The following is an 11,007-nucleotide window of genomic DNA, read 5'->3' on the forward strand; positions in this document are numbered from 1 at the left end:
ATTAGATGCAGGAAGAATGTTCCCGACCTTGGGGAACCAGGGGTCACAGTCTAAGGATAAGGGGTAAGCCATTTAGGACCGAGATGAGGAGAAACTTCTTCACTCAGAATTGTGAACCAGTGGAATTCTCTACCACAGAAAGTTGTTGAGGCCAGTTCGTTAGATATATTCAAAAGGGAGTTAGATGTGGCCCTTACTGCTAAAGGGATCAAGGGGTATGGAGAGAAAGCAGGAATGGGGTACTGAAGTTGCATGATCAGCCATGATCATATTAATGGTGGTGCAGGCTCGAAGGGCCTACTCTTGCACCTATTTTTTTTGTTTCTAAATACAATAGAATCTTTAGAGGAATATAGAAAGTTAAAAGGCAAAATTAAAAAGGATATTAGGAATGCTAAGAGAGAAATTTTTGGCTAGTAAAATTAAGGAGAACTGCAAGATGTTTATAAATATATTAAGAGTAAGAGGGTAAGTAAAGAAAGGGTAGGGCCTTTCAGAGACCATGGCTGGAATCTTTGTGTGGAGGTGGAAGATTTTGGTAAGGTTCTTATCGAATACTTTGCATCTGTTTTCACAAAGGAGAGGCAATGCAGATACTGCTATCGAGGAGTGTGATATTCTGGATGAAATAAATAGTGAGAGAAGAAGTATTAAGGGGTTTAGCAGCTTTGAAAGTAGGTAAGTCCCCAGGTCCGGATGAAATGCATCCTAGGCTATTGAGCGAAGTAAGAGAGGAAATAGCAGAGGCCTTGACCATCATTTTCCAGTCCTCTTTGGATCTGGGCATGGTGCCGGAGGACTGCTAATGTAGTACCTTTGTTTAAGAAGGGAGAAAGGGATAGGCCGAGTAATTACAGGTCTGTCAGCCTAACCTCAGTGGTGGGAAAATTATTGGAAAAAATCCTGAAAGACAGGATAAATCTACATTTGGAAAGGCAAGGATTAATTAGGGACAGTCAGCACAGATTTGTTAAGGGAAGATCGTGTTTGACAAATTTTTGAGTAGGTAACCAAGAGGGTCGACGAGGGTAATGCGTACGATGTAGTATATATGGACTTTAGCAAAGCTTTTGATAAGGTCCCACATGGTAGACTGGTCATGAAGGTTAAAGCCCATGGGATCCAGGGCAAAGTGGCAAGTTGGATCTAAAATTGGCTTGGAGGTAGGAAGCAAAGGGTAATGGTTGATGGGTGTTTTTGTGACTGGAAGGATGTTTCCAGTGGGGTTCTGCAGGGCTCAGTATTGGGTCCCTTGCTTTTTGTGGTATATATCAACGATTTAGATTTAAATATAGGGAGTATGATTAAGAAGTTTGCAGGCAACACTAAAATTGGGTGTGTGGTTGATAATGAAGAGGAAAGTCATGGGCTGCAGGAGGATATCAATCTACTGGTCAGGTGAGCAGAGCAGTGGCAAATGGAATTTAATTCAGAGAAGTGTGAGGTGATGCACTTTGGGAGGGCTAATAAGGAAAGGGTCTACACATTAAATGGTAGGCCACTTAATAGTGTAGATGAGCAAAGGGACCTTGGAGTACTTGTCCACAGATCCCTGAAAGTAGACCAGGTGGATAAGGTGGTTAAGAAGGCATACGCGATGCTTGCCTTTATTGGCCAAGGAATAGAATATAACAGCAGGGAGGTTATGCTTAAATTGTATAATACTTTGGTTAGGCCACAGCTGGAGTACTGTGTGTAGTTCTGGTCGCCGTATTATAGGAAGGACATGATTGCACTAGAGAGGGTGCAGAGGAGATTTACTAGGATGCTGCCTGGAATGGAGAATCTTAGCAATGAGGACAGATTGGATATGCTGGGTTTGTTCTCATTGGAACAGAGGAGGTTGAGAAGAGACCTCATTGAGGTGTACAAAATATTGAGGGGCCTGGACATAGTGGATAGTGAGGGTCTATTTTCCATTGGTGGAGGGGTCTATTACGAGATGGCATAGTTTTAAGGTGGCTGGTGGAAGGTTTAGAGGGGATTTGAGGGGGAGCCTCTTTACGCAGAGGGTTGTGGGGATCTGGAACTCGCTGCCTGGAAGAGTGGTGGATGCAGAAACCCTCACCACTTTTAAGAGATGGTTGGATGGGCACTTAAAGTGCAGTAACCTGCAGGGTTACGGACCTAGAGCTGGTAATTGAGATTAGATTGGATGACCTTTTGTTCGACGGAGCAGATATAATGGTCAGTACTGCAGGGAATAGAATAAGGTCAGGGTGATCTCCTGGACTAGTGTCGATCGCCTGGATGGGTCGGAGGGGAAATTTTCCCAGATTTTTTTCTCCCTAAATTGGCCTGGGTTTTTATCTGATTTTTGCCTCTCCCAGGAGATCACATGGCTCCGGTTGGGGTGGAGTGTCGAATGTTTCAGTATAAGGGGTGTCGCAGTTGTGTGGGGCGGACTGGTTGGGCTGGGTGCACTTTGCCTTTCCACCATTGTTCATGGGTTTATATGTAACCTTCAGGGCTGCTGACCGAGGGCCGTGCGGCTCTTTGTCGGCCGGCGTGGACACGATGGGCCGGAATGGCCTCCTTCTGCGCTGTACATGTCTATGTTTCTATGTTGAAGCGTAAGTTAACAACAAAGGATGGTCGGGGATATGAAGTCCACAAGGTGACCAGGCAGCGCTCACCCTACCCCTAGTTTAAGTGGGACGTTAGATTACAGGGTGGGAGGGAATGGGTAAAGACAGAAACTACCCAGGAGGGTGGTATGGGCTTAGGAACTCTAATCCCGACAGGCAGGTAATAAAAACCCCTCCCTCTCTCCGCCCCCCCCTTCCTCTCTCCGCCCCCCCCTCCCTCTCTCCGCCCCCCCCTCCCTCTCTCCGCCCCCCCCTCCCTCTCTCCGCCCCCCCCTCCCTCTCTCCGCCCCCCCCCTCCCTCTCTCCGCCCCCCCCCCCTCTCTCCGTCCCCCTCCCTCCCTCTCTCCGCCCCCCTCCCTCCCTCTCTCCGCCCCCCCTCCCTCTCTCCGCACCCCCTCCCTCTCTCCGCACCCCCTCCCTCTCTCCGCACCCCCTCCCTCTCTCCGCCTCCCTCCCTCTCTCCGCCCCCCCCTCTCCCTCTCTCTGCCCTCTCTCTCTCTGCCCCCCACCCGCGCTCTCGCTCCCCCCCCCCGCCCGCTCGCTCGCGCCCTCTCCCCCCCCCCCCCCAATTGCTTGCACTCACTCGCGCCCCCTCTCTCTCTCCCTCTGTCTGTCAGCGTTGCCTACACTTCAGTAAGTACTACATTGCTGTGAAGTGCTTTGGATGACTGAGGTTGTGAAAGACACTGTAGAAACACTATTTCCTCTTTCTGTCCCTCTCTATCTCCCTGTGCCTGTATTTGGAGTTCGGCCACTGATCAGCTGACTGTCCTCCTGTTCCTGTGGCTCTGTCTATCTCATCTTCCTTCCTCTGTGTGTCTCTTTCTCTGTGACAACCTTGTACATTCTCTCTGTCCATTTCCCTCTGTGTCTATCTCGTTCTGTCACAGCCTTTCTCTCTTTCTCCCGCTCTGTTAAACTCGCTCTCAGTCCATCCTTCGGGTTTAAATTGAAGTGTTTGGAGAAACTAGCAAGGTCCGTTACAGTGACAAAATGGTGAAGCAATTTAAACAGACTTGTGCAGCAGGGGAGCAGGGGTTTGTGTCCTGTGCTCTTCACAGTCTTCCTAATCCTGCTCCATCTCTGAGTCAGGGGGTCGGGGGTTCGAGCCCCACTCCAGAGGCTCGAGCCCCGTCATCCAGGCCCGACACTCCCGCGGGGCCAGTACTGAGGGAGTGCCGCACTGTCGGAGGGGCAGTACTGAGGGAGCGCCGCACTGTCGGAGGGGCGGTACTGAGGGAGCGCCGCACTGTCGGAGGGGCAGTACTGAGGGAGCGCCGCACTGTCGGAGGGGCAGTACTGAGGGAGCGCCGCACTGTCGGAGGGGCGGTACTGAGGGAGTGCCGCACTGTCGGAGGGGCGGTACTGAGGGAGCGCCGCACTGTCGGAGGGGCGGTACTGAGGGAGCACCACACTGTCGGAGGGGTGGTACTGAGGGAGTGCCACACTGTCGGAGGGGCAGTACTGAGGGAGCACCACACTGTCGGAGGGGTGGTACTGAGGGAGTGCCACACTGTCGGAGGGGCGGTAGTGAGGGAGCGCCGCACTGTCGGAGGGGTGGTACTGAGGGAATGCCACACTGTCGGAGGGGCGGTACTGAGGGAGTGCCGCACTGTCGGAGGTGCCGTCTTTCGGATGAGACATTAAACCGAGGCCCCGTCTGCCCTCTCGGCCACTATTGGAAGAAGAGCAGGGGGAGTTCTCCCCGGTGTCCTGGGGCCAATATTTATCCCTCGACCAACATCACTAAAACAGACGATCTGGGTCATTATCACATCGCTGTGTGTGGGAGCTTGCTGTGCGCAAATTGGCGTTTCCCACAATACAGCAGTAAGCGCACTACAGAAAAAGTGCGTCATTGGTTGTGAGGCGCTTTGGGACATCCTGTGTCGGTGAAAGGCGCTATATAAATGCAAGTTCTTTCTGCCCGGTGCAGTGCGGGGGAGAGCACCTACAGACTGGAGCGAGCTTCCAACCTGAGGGTGGAACTGATGAAGCTGTACGAGAGGATCGACTTGCTCAGGTAGGGAGCTTGGCACAACCACAGCACCCGTCCCTTCACTCCCCGCCCCGGCATTCACCGCGGGGGCGGGGGAAACGAGGGAAGGGGTAGACGGAGGGGAGGGTGGGGGGGAGACGGAGGGGAGGGGGGAGATGGGGGAGAGACGGAGGGGAGGGGGGGAGACGGAGGGGAGGGGGGGAGACGGAGGGGAGGGGGGGGAGACGGAGGGGAGGGGGGGGAGACGGAGGGGAGGGGGGGGAGATGGGGGAGAGACGGAGGGGAGGGGGGGAGACGGAGGGGGGGGGGGAGACGGAGGGGAGGGGGGGAGACGGAGGGGAGGGGGGGAGATGGGGGAGAGACGGAGGGGAGGGGGGGGAGACGGAGGGGAGGGGGGGAGACGGAGGGGAGGGGGGGGAGACGGAGGGGAGGGGGGGAGACGGAGGGGAGGGGGGGGAGACGGAGGGGAGGGGGGGGAGACGGAGGGGAGGGGGGGGAGACGGAGGGGAGGGGGGGGAGACGGAGGGGAGGGGGGGGGGAGACGGAGGGGAGGGGGGGGAGACGGAGGGGAGGGGGGGAGACGGAGGGGAGGGGGGGGAGACGGAGGGGAGGGGGGGAGACAGAGGGGAGGGGGGGGGAGACAGAGGGGAGGGGGGGGAGACGGAGGGGAGGGGGGGAGACGGAGGGGAGAGGGGGAGACGGAGGGGAGGGGGGGAGACGGAGGGGGGGGAAGACGGGGGGTGTGCGAGGAGGAGGGGTGGGAGATGGAGGGGGGAGGAGCTGAGGTGAAGGGTGGTTGGGGGGGGAGGGAGGGGGCTGGTGAGTGGGGGAGGGAAGTGGGGGAGGGGGCTGAGGTGAGTGGGGGAGGGAGGGGCGGGGTAATCTCGGGGAGGGGGAGGAGGGTCTGGGGGGAGGGGATGGAGGGGCGAGGAGGGGGAGAGGGGGACTGTACTCTTTGCCTCTATTTATGAAGCCCAGGATCCCGTAAGCTATAACCACTTTCTCAACCTGCCCCACCACCTTCCACGATTTATGCCCCGATACCCCCAGGTCTCTCTGTTCCTGCACCCCCTCCAGCATTGTACCCTTGAGTTTATATCGCCTGTCCTTACTCACTCGGGCAGTGTCTCTCTTGACTCAGGAGGCAGTGATGGAGGAGCCTCGGTCCTTGCTCTTGTCCAACAGGTCCGAGGTTCTTACTCCCTGTGGGAAGGGAAAGGGGTTGTAAGTGTGTTGGAGTCCCCAGCCTGTTAGGGGGCTGCTCTGTGACAGAGCGAGCCCAATCAGTCCCACACTCCCCCCTGCCCTTTCCCCACAGCTCCGGCACATTTCCCCTTCCAGTATTAAGAGGATTAAGAAAAAAAGGGAAGCTTATGTCATATATCAACAGCTAAGCAGTGACAGGATCGGTCCAAGTCAGCATGGATTTATGAAAGGGAAATCATGCTGGACAAATCTTCTAGAATTTTTCGAGGATGTAACTAGTAGAGTGGACAAGGGAGAACCAGTGGATGAGGTGTATGTGGACTTTCAAAAGGCTTTTGACAAGGTCCCACACAAGAGATAAGAGTGCAAAATTAAAGCACATGGTATTTGGGGGCAATGTATTGACATGGATAGAGAACTGGTTGGCAGACAGGAAGCAAAGAATGGGAATAAACGGGTCCTTTTCAGAATGGCAGGCAGTGACTAGTGGGGTACCGCAAGGTTCAGTGCTGGGACGCCAGCTATTTACAATATATATTAATGATTTAGACGAAGGAATTGAATGTAATATCTCCAAGTTTGCAGATGGCACTAAGCTGGGCGGCAGTGTGAGCTGTGAGGGGGATGGTAAGAGGCTGAAGAGTGACTTGGACAGGTTAGGTGAGTAGGCAAATGCATGGCAGATGCAGTATAATGTGGATAAATGAGGTTATGCACTTTGGAGGCAAAAACAGGAAGGCAGATTACCTGAATGGTGACAGATTAGGAAAAGGGGAGGTGCAACGAGACCTGGGTGTCATGGTACATCAGTCATTGAAAGCTGGCATGCAGGTACAGCAGGCGGTGAAGAAGGCAAGTGACATGTTGGCCTTCATAGCGAGAGGATTTGAGTATAGGAGCAGGGATGTCTTACTACAGTTGAACAGGGCCTTGGTGAGGCCACATCTTGAATATTGTGTACAGTTTTGGTCTCCTAATCTTGAAAGGATATTCTTGCTGTTGAGGGAGTGCAGCGAAGGTTCACCAGACTGAGTCTCTGATGGCAGGACTGACATATGAAGAAAGACTGGGTCGACTTGCCTTATATTCACTGGAATTTAGAAGAATAAGAGGGGATCTCATGGAAACATAAAATTTTGATGGGATTGGACAGGTTAGATGCAGGAAGAATGTTCCCGACCTTGGGGAACCAGGGGTCACAGTCTAAGGATAAGGGGTAAGCCATTTTGGACCGAGATGAGGAGAAACTTCTTCACTCGAGAATTGTGAACCTGTGGAATTCTCTACCACAGAAAGTTGTTGAGGCCAGTTCATTAGACATATTCAAAAGGGAGTTAGATGTGGCCCTTACTGCTAAAGGGATCAAGGGGTATGGAGAGAAAGCAGGAATGGGGTACTAAAGTTGCATGATCAGCCATGATCATATTAATGGTGGTGCAGGCTCGTAGGGCCGAATGGCCTACTCTTGCACCTATTTTTTATGTTTCTATGTTTCTAAATACTATAGAATCTTTAGAGGAATATAGAAAGTTAAGAGGCAAAATTAAAAAGGATACTAGGAATGCTAAGAGAGAGCACGAGAAATTTTTGGCTAGTAAAATTAAGGAGAACTGAAAGATGTTCTTTGAATATATTAAGAGTAAGAGGGTAACTAAAGAAAAGGTAGGGCCTTTCAGAGACCATGACTGGAATCTTTGTGTGGAGGTGGAAGATTTTGGTAAGGTTCTTATCGAATACTTTGCATCTGTTTTCACAAAGGAAAGAGGCAATGCAGATACTGCTATCGAGGAGTGTGATATTCTGGATGAAATAAAGAGTGAGAGAAGAAGTATTAAGGGGTTTAGCAGCTTTGAATGTAGGTAAGTCCCCAGGTCTGAATGAAATGCATCCTAGGCTATTGAGCGAAGTAAGAGAGGAAATAGCAGAGGCCTTGACCATCATCTTCCAGTCCTCTTTGGATCTGGGCATGGTGCCGGAGGACTGGAGGACTGCTAATGTAGTACCTTTGTTTAAGAAGGGAGAAAGGGATAGGCCGAGTAATTACAGGTCTGTCAGCCTAACCTCAGTGGTGGGAAAATTATTGGAAAAAATCCTGAAAGACAGGATAAATCTACATTTGGAAAGGCAAGGATTAATTAGGGACAGTCAGCACAGATTTGTTAAGGGAAGATCATGTTTGACAAATTTTTGAGTAGGTAACCAAGAGGGTCGACGAGGGTAATGCGTACGATGTAGTATATATGGACTTTAGCAAAGCTTTTGATAAGGTCCCACATGATAGACTGGTCATGAAGGTTAAAGCCCATGGGATCCAGGGCAAAGTGGCAAGTTGGATCTAAAATTGGCTTGGAGGTAGGAAGCAAAGGGTAATGGTTGATGGGTGTTTTTGTGACTGGAAGGATGTTTCCAGTGGGGTTCTGCAGGGCTCAGTATTGGGTCCCTTGCTTTTTGTGGTATATATCAACGATTTAGATTTAAATATAGGGAGTATGATTAAGAAGTTTGCAGGCAACACTAAAATTGGCTGTGTGGTTGATAATGAAGAGGAAAGTCATGGGCTGCAGGAGGATATCAATCTACTGGTCAGGTGGGCAGAGCAGTGGCAAATGGAATTTAATTCAGAGAAGTGTGAGGTGATGCACTTTGGGAGGGCTAATAAGAAAAGGGTATACACATTAAACGGTAGGCCACTTAATAGTGTAGATGAGCAAAGGGACCTTGGAGTACTTGTCCACAGATCCCTGAAAGTAGACCAGGTGGATAAGGTGGTTAAGAAGGCATACGCGATGCTTGCCTTTATTGGCCAAGGAATAGAATATAACAGCAGGGAGGTTATGCTTAAATTGTATAATACTTTGGTTAGGCCACAGCTGGAGTACTGTGTGTAGTTCTGGTCGCCGTATTATAGGAAGGACGTGATTGCACTAGAGAGGGTGCAGAGGAGATTTACTAGGATGCTGCCTGGAATGGAGAATCTTAGTTATGAGGACAGATTGGATAGGCTGGGTTTGTTCTCATTGGAACAGAGGAGGTTGAGAAGAGACCTCATTGAGGTGTACAAAATAGTGAGGGGCCTGGACATAGTGGGTAGTAAGGACCTATTTTCCATTGGTGGAGGGGTCTATTACGAGGGGGCATAGTTTTAAGGTGGTTGGTGGAAGGTTTAGAGAAGATTTGAGGGGGGGCTTCTTTACGCAGAGGGTTGTGGGGATCTGGAACTCGCTGCCTGGAAGAGTGGTGGATACAGAAACCCTCACCACTTTTAAGAGATGGTTGGATGGGCACTTAAAGTGCAGTAACCTGCAAGGTGACGGACCTAGAGCTGGTCATTGGGATTAGACTGATGACCTTTTGTTCGACGGCGCTGATATAATGGTCAATACTGCAGGGAATAGAATAAGGTCAGGGTGATCTCCTGGACTAGTGTCGATCGCCTGGATGGGTCGGAGGGGAATTTTCCCAGATTTTTTTCTCCCTAAATTGGCCTGAGTTTTTATCTGATTTTTGCTTCTCCCAGGAGATTGCGTGGCTCCGGTTGGGGTGGAGTGTAGAATGTTTCAGTATAAGGGGTGTTGCAGTTAGGTGGGGCGGACTGGTTGGGCTGGGTGCTCTTTGCCTTTCCACCATTGTTCATGGGTTTATATGTAACCTTCAGGGCTGCTGACCGAGGGCCGTGCGGCTCTTTGTCGGCCGGCGTGGACACAATGGGCCGGAATGGCCTCCTTCCGCGCTGTAAATTTCTATGTTTCTATGTTGAAGCGTAAGTTAACAAAGGATAGTCAGGGATATGAAGTCCACAAGGTGACCAGGCAGCGCTCACCCTAACCCTAGTTTAAGTGGGACGTTAGATTACAGGGTGGGAGGGAATGGGTAAAGACAGAAACTACCCAGGAGGGTGGTATGGGCTTAGGAACTCTAATCCCGACAGGCAGGTAATTTGGACTGAGGGCGTGGGGGTAAGAGGGAAGTCAGGGAGAGTTGTACCTAGGGAGAAAGAGAAAAAGAAAGGACTGGGGCCGTCAGGTTAAGGAAGGGAGGTTAGGGAAGTCTAAGTTGCAAGGGTCTATGAAGGCAAGAGACACTGAGAAGTAGGCTTCGGGCAGCCTGAGCCGTATCTAAGTGGCAGTCGGGAATATGAATTCCACAGGGGTGATACCCCGCAGCCCAAGCATATAACAAACCTTAACGCTCAAAGTGACTCACTGCCCTGAGCCGAAAGCCAGAGAATAAGCTGGAAAGACCAGCGGGTGGGGTGTAGATTAATTTGAAGTTTAAAAAAAAGGGGGAGGGGTGGGATTTTGTTGTATCAATTTTTTCTTAAATTTGGGGACCTCTTGAAAGGGATAGGTTTCTTGGGATAGGCGGGCATTAAAAGCCAGTATAGACCAGTAAAAGTTATTGGTTCAGACAAGGTCTAAAGGATTAATTAAAATAAATCGCAAGGGTTTTGACAAACCCCCTCAAAAAGGTTTTTTGGGGAAAGGGGGATGGGACCCATAGGAGGAATGAGAAAGGCTAAAAGCCATAAGGGGTAGGGTAAGTTTTGGGCAAAGGAGCCTAGGAAGCAAGAAATAAAAAGGAAAATGAAGAAGTCCCATAAAACATAAACTTGGGTCCTTCCCCAGATTTGGGGATAAGGTGAAAGCAATCCCAGGAAATTTGTAGCTCGAATCAGAGGCAGGTCCCACAGAGTGGTCGGGAGCACAGGATACAGGAAGTGAAGTAAGGAGGTGGTGTTTATGGGGGGGGGTTTTATATTGAACCTTAACAAGCAATTAACAGTGGGTTGTGAAATGTGAGCGGTGACTGGGGATTAGGGGGCGGTGTTAAGAAGAGGTTTTCAAACAGCAGCCCAATGCTGCCTCATTTAGTCAAGCGGTGAGACAAGTCTGCTTTCACACTCTGGCACGGTTTCGAGAGAGTCAGGTCCTTTTACCTCCTTCTCCTTCCCCCCCCCCGCCTAACAAAAAAAAAATCTCTTTCCCGATTTCGATGGCCCCTGATAAAGCCCAAGTAAGGGTGAAATGTTGGGCCTAGAGCCAACAGTCACCTAGACAATGGATCGATCAGGTTGGTATGGACCATTCCCCATACCTCGGGAGCCTCTTGTCAACAAAAGCAGACATTGATCCAACACTGTCATGTATGTAACCATCTTGCAATGGTAATCTTCATGTAACCGTAACCTTCATGCAAACGTTACAAGGACACCCT

The sequence above is a fragment of the Pristiophorus japonicus genome, chromosome 32, assembly GCF_044704955.1.
Source record: "Pristiophorus japonicus isolate sPriJap1 chromosome 32, sPriJap1.hap1, whole genome shotgun sequence".
Classification (NCBI taxonomy): domain Eukaryota; kingdom Metazoa; phylum Chordata; class Chondrichthyes; family Pristiophoridae; genus Pristiophorus; species Pristiophorus japonicus.